We start from the raw sequence: 8682 nt of genomic DNA, 5'->3' as shown, positions 1-8682 counted from the left end.
TGGGGGGAGGAGGGGGAAGTGTAGGGGACGGGTCTCTGGGATATACCCTTTGGGTGGTTAATGATGCATGGAGGGGATTGGAACCATGAAAATGAGATGATATACGATGGAGTGAATGTAAAACTAAAGTTCTCCCATGTAAACTACCATATAATTCACAATAAAACATTAGACAGGCCATAAGAAAAATATACACATATACATTTATGTATCAATCAGTCTGTCTACCCATTCACCCATCCATCTAGATCTTAAACACAACAAATTCATATTTAATAAGGATCAGAGAAAACCCTGGGATTTGTGTTTTAAAAAGATCTCCACTCAGTGAATCTCAAGCAGTATACCTGGAAGATTTGCTGAAATACAGACTTGTACACTTCTAGTCTCCTTCTGCTGGCCTTCCCCACCCTGATCCTTATTTAATAGGTTTGGGTAAGATGTGAGATTTAGCATTTCTAACAAATTCCCAGGTGATCCTGATAATACTTTTCTGGGAATGTCACTTTGAGAATCCCACAGTGAATGTCACTGTTGCAGATGGTCAGGGGACCAGATTTTCAGGAACCCTGGCTTTGGTTTCTCCATTTTAATTGTAGTCAGTCCAAACTTTTATTGGGAGCTCTTATGCTGGTGAAAAGGAAGGAGTGGGTCATAATGCTTTGTTATAAGACTTACAGATGCAAACGTAATTCTTCCTTGTCTGAAAAACACCGTGAGCTTTAAAGAGATGAAACCACATGCAAGCTATCCTGGAATGGATGGGGAGAAGAGATAGCTACTATCCCACCTTCTCAGCAGGAGAAAGGGAATGATTCTGGGTGCAAACTCAGCTTCCCAGCAGGATTCATTTACAGCTGTGTGATTAAGCAAATTAGAGTGGATTCCATTGGGTGATGTGATTAGCAAAGGGTGGCTTGCACTCTTGGATTCACAGATCACCCACCACCAGGGCTCCGAATTGGTGTATTTTGGTTCAACCCCTTGCTTCAAATTTTAAATGCCCCCACACAGATATACTTATTCAGAACCTACATTTTAACAAGCTTCCCTTCTGATTCAGTGTCTTTGGGGTGGGAATGCCAAATATCACAGTGGGTCACAGTGGTTCAAAGTGCTGCTGGGGAGACTGATGTTGATGCCTGGTGCTTCATGGATACATGAAGCATGGATGCTTGCTCCTCATCTTTTGAGTTTCCCACAGGTGAGCAAAATCAAACAACTCGACAAAAGAGAGAAATTGGCTACTAGCATAGTAGTGGGCATGAACATGTTCATAAAACGAAAATGTGAAAAAGAAGATTGGAAAATTAAGGATGGGAGAGAAACATTGCTTTGATTTGAAACTCCTGGGAAACTTGAGTTTTACCAGCTTGAACAAGAATCACTTCATTTCCCTCAGACCCATAAGAGAAAATGACAAATTTAGAAACGTATTTACATTGTATGTTGTTGTTGTTAAGTGCCATCAAGTCGGTTCTGACTCACAGCGACCCTGTATAGGGTTTTTGAGGAGTGGCTGGTGAGCTTGAACCACTGACCTTGCAGTTAAAACCAACTTTGCAGTCCAGTGCATTAACCCACAGCGCCACACTGTTGTTATGAGCCATGGAGTCAGTTCCGACTCATAGCGACCCTGCATAGGGTTTCTGAGGCTGTAAGTCTTTACGGGAGCAGAAAGCCTCATCTTTTAGGACTCTTTTATTATACGAAGATGATTTCAAAGCATCCAATGAAGACCAATGTGTCATGGGAGAAATATTTCATTGTACAACTAATAATGAAAGTCACTTGTGTCTGCCAGCAAGTATTCCATTGGACAACACACACCTGGTATTGGGAAATCAGTGGGTTATGTATTGGGCTGCTAACTGCACAATTAGCATTTTGAATTCATCAGATGGTTCATGGGAGAAAAATGAAGCTTTCTGCTCTGAAATCCTATACTGGATAATTATGAGTCAGAACCAACATGAGAGCATCTAACAGAACCAATATTTCTCAGTGTTAGTGACAATACAGAACAAACTACATTGTCTTCAGCAATATAATCATATTTTTATCCTAAGCTGCTGCCTGGTTAAATGTGAACATGATTACCTCTATGCTTTATGTTCCAGCTTTGTCTCTTACAGCAGATTCGGCTTGCCCACCATTGTACCTCTGAGGCTATTTGATCATGAAAATATATGAACCACCTACACTCTCAGCAGTTCCATGGGAGAAAGATGAGGCTTTCTAATCCCATAAAGATGTACAGCCTTGGAAACCCTACAGGGTCGCTGAGTCAGAACCGACTCCACAGCACATCACCACCACCACTCACCACCACGACCATACCTGAGAAAAGGATCCCTAGAGGCAAAGTGGTTATGGACTTAGCTGCTTTTTGAATGGTCAGCAGTTCAAATCCACTATTGGCTTTAAGGGAGAATAGACCTGCCGGTCTACTCCCCAAAACATAGGATTAAGAACCCCTATGTGACAGTTTGATGGACCCAAGCATGGCAACAGTAGTGAGGTTGGCCCAGGATCGGACAGTGTTTCATTCTACTGTGCATAAGGTTGCTATGGGTCGGTACCAACTCGATGGCAACAACAGGGTGACAGTTATTCTCTGACTTGAAGGGTAGCCATGAGTTGGAATTGACTCATCAGCATATACCAATAATAACAGCATACTTGAGAAATGACGGCAGTGTGATTCAGTACTAAACTCCTTGCCTCCAACTCAAACCTAGTCAGCACCTGTCTGTCACTGGAGGCTTGAGTGTAGCTGAAAGCTGCAAAGATTTCAGTGGCGCTTACAGACTAGGATGGAATAGGAAGAAAGACCTGGTGTTCCAATTAAAAAAAAAAGAGAGAACCCCATGGATCACAAGTGTTCAATAACATTGTGCATGGGGTCACTATGAATCAAGGACTAACTAGAGAGGGTTTAACAGCGAACAATACACTTGAGAAAATACTAGTTTAAAATCAAGAATTTCAGACTCTAACTTTGGAGGGCTTATTTCATTTGCACATAAAACACTAACTGGAGTTTCGTGGTACTGCTTGGCATTACAACTGCCAAATCAATTCCCACCTCAGAGGGGAACAAATTTGTAGCATGAATTGTATCATCATACATGTTGCAAATGAAGAGCCACGTTACAGATCGGTCAAATCCATGCATGTTTTGCCAGCTTTGACTGAGAAAGCCCAGTGTCTGAGGTAAGAGGAAATGCAAGCTGCCGAGGTAACGAGAAGGATTTCAGAGCCCCCAAAATCAATCTGTTTCTCTATTTGAAGCTGGAAACAGGTCGGTTTTCTGTCTTCCTGGCAATCTTTAACAAGCAAAAGGAACTTCAGGAATCACACCACAGACAGTTTCCATTAAGAATATCTTTCTCTCTCAAACGATTATGGATTATTTTCTATCTAATAAGCAGAAGGATAGGAAACAATTTAAAGTTTACAACTCAATCCTGTAAGAGTTTATACACAATACCACTTTTCTCAAGATTCAGTATATTATTTAGATATGCCAATTCAATTTAGTAAATATTTACCAAGCCTCTATTATGTGAAGGGCTCTGTAAAACGAAAAGAAGAGATAATATATAAAAGCAATAGATGGAGCCTTAGAAATAATCTCGTCCAGTTCTCCTTTACCACTGAGGAAACTGAGGCTCAGAGAGTTTGTTAACAGTAGTGATATTGAACACAATAGAAGGCTAGGTTCACTCTAGATCCTTTCTATGTAGCAGATATCATTCGAAGTGGTTTTGATCGATTAACATCTTCAGTGATCGTATCCTTTCATGAGGCAAGTCTGCAAGCACTTACATGAGCATTCTGAAGGTGTTGATGTTGTTTTCAAGGCCTGTCAAGTCAGTTCAGACTCGCAGTGAACTGATAAAGGACTTCCAAGGAATGGCTGGAGGATTTGAACTGCCGACATCCCAGTGCTTTTCCTACAGCACCACACCAAGGCATGTGAAGGTAACTAACCCACCCTAAATAACAAATGGAATGGAAGAGTTATTGTTGGTAAGTGCTGGAGAGTCAGTTCCAAATCATAACAAACCTGTGTAGGGTTTCCAAGTAGTGACTGCTGGATTTGAACCACTGACATTTTGGTGAGCAGTCCAGTGCTAATTATATACCTCCCCACCAGAACTCACTAAGATTTTCTTCTTCAAATTCTTAAATAACAAGACAGTAGTGCTCCAGGTCTCATGTTGCTAGTGCCGTTGAGTCAGTTCCGACTCATATGGTTTCCTCACATACTGTACAGATAAAGAGGAGACTGGAATACATATTATACAAGGGGTTAAAGATGGAAGAAAGTCAGTCTCAGATGCAATGTTTGACAACGTGAAGAGTCTCAGTGAAAGAACAGTTCAAGGAGAGGAGAGAAGTCAAGCGGAAAAGGTCGTTGAGGATGAGATTGGTTAATCTTCTGTTCCTCATTTTTCATTGCTAATATATTCCTGGTTTTGTCCAGAGTGACAAATGCCCAGTCCCAAGCAAGGGTTTATCACTGATGATAGCCAAAGAGTCCAATCCTGGTTTTTCCAGCTTGTTTTCAAAGTAGGGATGACCAATTGACCCATAAAACAGCCAGAAATGCACGCAAGATAGTTTGGGGAAAACTTTCGTGCCCCAGGGAGAAATACAGAGAGCAAGAGAGAGTAAAAGAGAAAATCTCCCACTAGCCTTGTGGATGTTGTATCCAGAGTTGTTACTGTCCTCTTGAGACCACTGGCCCAAAAGCAGAAGGATGAAAAGCCAGAAAATTAGAGAGAAAGAACATGGCTCACAAAAGGTACTGACAAAAACTCATAGCATTATCTATCAATGGATTTCCTAATAGGCAGAACAACAAACCACCTATTTGTGTGCATGCCCAACATCTGCTTGCTTTGACAGGCAGGCCGGGAATTACGCCACTTACTTCAAAATTCACTAATATTAGCAACTGCTGGGTATGTAATATACCAGTTATCAGTTTCCTTTTTCATAGTCCAGTACAGAGGCTGTATTTATGTGTTTGACACAAAAAGTTTATGGAATTAAAAGATAATGGAATTTTTCTACACATTTTTTGAAGCCCACTCATATTGAAGAATACATCTGGGAAATATATTTGGAAAACACTGATAGTCATACAGCTGAGTTGCTACTGGTATAAATAATTTTCTTTCTTACAGACTATGCAGTAGTATCTAAGGAGCTCTGGTAGTGTAGTGGTTACGAATCGGGCTGCAAACCTTAAGGTCAGCGGTTTGAAACTACCAGCTACTCCACGGGAGAAAGATGAGGCTTTCTACTCCCATAAAGATTTATACCCTCGGAAACCCTGTACAGGGTCGCTATGGGTCGGGACCGACTCGACAGCACTTAACAACAACAACAACAATTTGTGTTTAGGGAACTAGTAGCCAGTCACTTCTGCTATTCACCATCGAATACAATCTTAATTGATTCCTGTTGCCAAGGAATTCCTTGGAGAAAATTTTCTGAGCATCAAAAAAATTTTCAAGATCACTTACAAAGCAGAAGAGAGACCCAAAGAATCACTCTACAGTGGGATGGCTGGGAAAAAGGGAATGATTAGTCTCTGCCTGGTTTTAGGGACAAGATCATTGGGTGGAGTCATAAGACAAGGAGGAGAGTTCTCATATGGAAATCGGGAACATTACTGAGAAATGGGGAGGAAGAAGGTCAAAAACTTTAATGACAGAGGTACATCTGTTGAAATTAGGAATTCAGGGTTCTTGAACTTTCAAAACCACTACCTGTCTGCACAGTGGTTGATATAGCCCTGCCTCTTTCTGGGGTTGAGAGTGGAAAGGGAAGAGGGAAAAGAGCCCAGCAGGAAGCAAGGACAGATGGATGTTCCTCAAATATTCAAGGATCAGACATGAACAGCATTTGCAGAAGCATGCAAAGATGAGTTTTGGTAAAGTGTAATAAACAGTAATGGATAGACTGGTGGGCTTACGGTTGGTTTGCACAAAGCTTTGTAAGACAAACTACAGAAAATGGTATGCTTGGGCAAGAAATGTACTTGAGTCCTGTCAGTGACAACTACATCTCTTCTTCAGAGCAGAACTCACGCATTATCTGCTCAACTTAATAAGGGCCGAATTCAACTTTTTGGGCAGCAATTCTCTGTGAAACGGGTCCAGGAGTAGCATTTTGTCTGCGAAGAATTTTCCTCATACTTTGGAAGACATTGAGGCTTAACTCATTCTTGAACCAAACCCAAATCCCATTGTTGTTGTTATGCTGAGTCAATTCCAATTCACAGAGATGCTTTAGGAAAGAGTAGAACTGCCCAGTTCAAACTCACCAGCTACTCCCCACAAGAAAGGCTCTCATGTCTATCTTGTAGGGAGTGGTTGGTGAGTTTGAACTGCCAGTCTATTGGTTAGCAGCTGAGAACCTAATCACTGTACCACGCAGGCTCCTTCAATGCTGTATATTTTAGATGACTTGAATTTATATCTTTAGACTACAAAGAACATGTAATATTACCCTTCCATTTTACAGATGGTGAAATTGATCCAGAGAGAGTAAGAGGGTAACTCATTCAATGTTAGAGCTCAGGATAAAATTAAGTTTTTTTAATTTCCGCTTTGGTAATCTTTCAGCTGGTGATATTATAGCAATGTGAGGTACTTCCTTTTTAATTAGTTTCTCAATTAAAGAAGTTCATTACCTCTCTCTCTCTCTTTTTTTTTTACATTCATGTATTTGTTTATTCACTCAAAAACTTTTATTCAAATACTGGTACACCAATATTCACGATGAATACAATCTATGTGCCCATCAACAAATGAATGGATAACAAAATGTTGCATATACATACAATGGCATATCATTCAAGTGCAAAGATAAATAAATTCTTTATACTTTCCATTACATGGATAAATCTTGAAAACATGATCAGTACAATAAGTCAGACAAAAAGAAGACCAGAAAAAAAAGGGGGGGGGGGGAATACACAGACAAATGCATAGAGACTAAAGGTTACTAGTGATTATCTGAGACTAGAGGGGGAAGAGAATTGGAGTTATAGCTGACGGGATACTAAATTTCGGTTAAGGGTAATAAAAAATGGATAGTAGTGATGGATGAACAGCATGGTTAACAGAATTAAATGATCTGAACTGCAGGTGAAACTAACAAACTTTAATTATATGTTCTATCTCTAAATGTATAAAAAGGGAGCCAACAGAGTGTACAAAACTTTTTTTGCAATGACGTATTAGACAAGGGACTAATCTCTAAAATTTATATATATATATATATATATTTTTTTTTTTAACTAAGTATCATGCCCCAGGCACTCTTCATTCACATGAAGATTCATCCAAGTAAGACAACTTTTCTTTATAATTCGATTCCAAAACTGTGATGATCTTGGTGAATGCCCAGAGCTTAGCTTACAATCAAAATCCTTATATAGAACACCACATTCCTCTCAACAGCTGGGATCTTCGCAGGTCATGAGTGGGTTAGTCAAGAATGTCCTCACAATCAGGGAGGCAACATGTTTCTTCCCCAGAACAAGAACTAAGAAATTGGCTGATTTTTTTTTACAGTTTCTGGCTTTCCATGGCTTGGGCAGCCTAGGCAGTCAGAATAAATTATCACTGTTTTTGAGCAGCTGTCAAGATGCCCTTCTATGCATTTCAACACAATGGAAAAAAGAGGTCAACTCAAGAGCCTAAACCATTACTGGTGTTTCCAAACTTCTGTTTTTATTTAGTCCTTTGGATGTGTGAGCAAGAGATGGAGCTGGCCCATTTTATGATTAATTTTTAATCTTGAAAAAGTGGAAGATAATAGTTCATGTTTGCGTGGGAAACCATGCAGAGAATTTCAAATTCAGTAGGAATGAAGGACAGGCCTATATGGAAAGACTATTTCATTATCTTTCTAGAGTATTGGTTTTAAAGAGATAGTCTTATCTTCTCTAGTAGTCTGTGCATGCATTTCTTGCAATACAATAATACAGTAATTTAAAAACAAATGTTTCTATATTATTTTCTTCCTAGTATAAATTCCTACATAATGCCATTCTTCACTGATTCTTTCACTAAGACAGTATCTTTTCCCCCAAAAAAACTCCTTTCATTTTGTTAAAAGCTCTGTGATGCTTCCATTCCTGGTGTGGCACTGTAAAATAAACATTTGACAGCAAGGTCTGTTTGAGCCACAAGGTTGAGGGTTCAAATTCACCAACTACTCCTTGGGAATCCTATACAGGGTTGCTTTGAGATGGAACAGACTTGACAGCACTTAACAACAACAAAATAATACATGAAGTGGGTAGAGGCAGTACGGCTGTTCGGTTTTACAGGTGAAGAAAGGGGGCAGCTAAAAGCAACACCAGGACAGAAAATATAGAACGTGGGACCTTCAAACCAGAAATATTTCCATGTTAAAACCATTTCTGATTCATGATGACCTCATGCATGTTGGAGTATAACTGTCCTCTGTTGTTGTTGTTAATCGCTATCAAGATGATTCTGACCCAGAGCAACCCTGTATAGGGTTTCCAAGGAGAAGGTGGTGAGCTTGAACCACTGACCTTGCAGTTCAAACGACTATGCAGTCTGATGCATTAGCCCACTCCAACTGTCCTCTAAAGGGTTTTTAATGGGTGATTTTTTTTTTTTTTTT

At 39.9% G+C, this 8682-nt stretch overlaps 1 protein-coding gene across 3 annotated transcripts in view; it reads right to left on the bottom strand.

Annotated features, from left to right (window-relative positions):
- Window positions 1–8682, bottom strand: part of GRM7 (glutamate receptor, metabotropic 7) — a 1560849-nt gene that overhangs the window by 838019 nt on the left and 714148 nt on the right. The window lies entirely within an intron of this gene.

This window comes from Chrysochloris asiatica, unplaced genomic scaffold, assembly GCF_000296735.1.
Source record: "Chrysochloris asiatica unplaced genomic scaffold, ChrAsi1.0 scaffold00028, whole genome shotgun sequence".
NCBI lineage: Eukaryota > Metazoa > Chordata > Mammalia > Afrosoricida > Chrysochloridae > Chrysochloris > Chrysochloris asiatica.
This window is presented reverse-complemented; position numbering and strand designations above follow the sequence as displayed.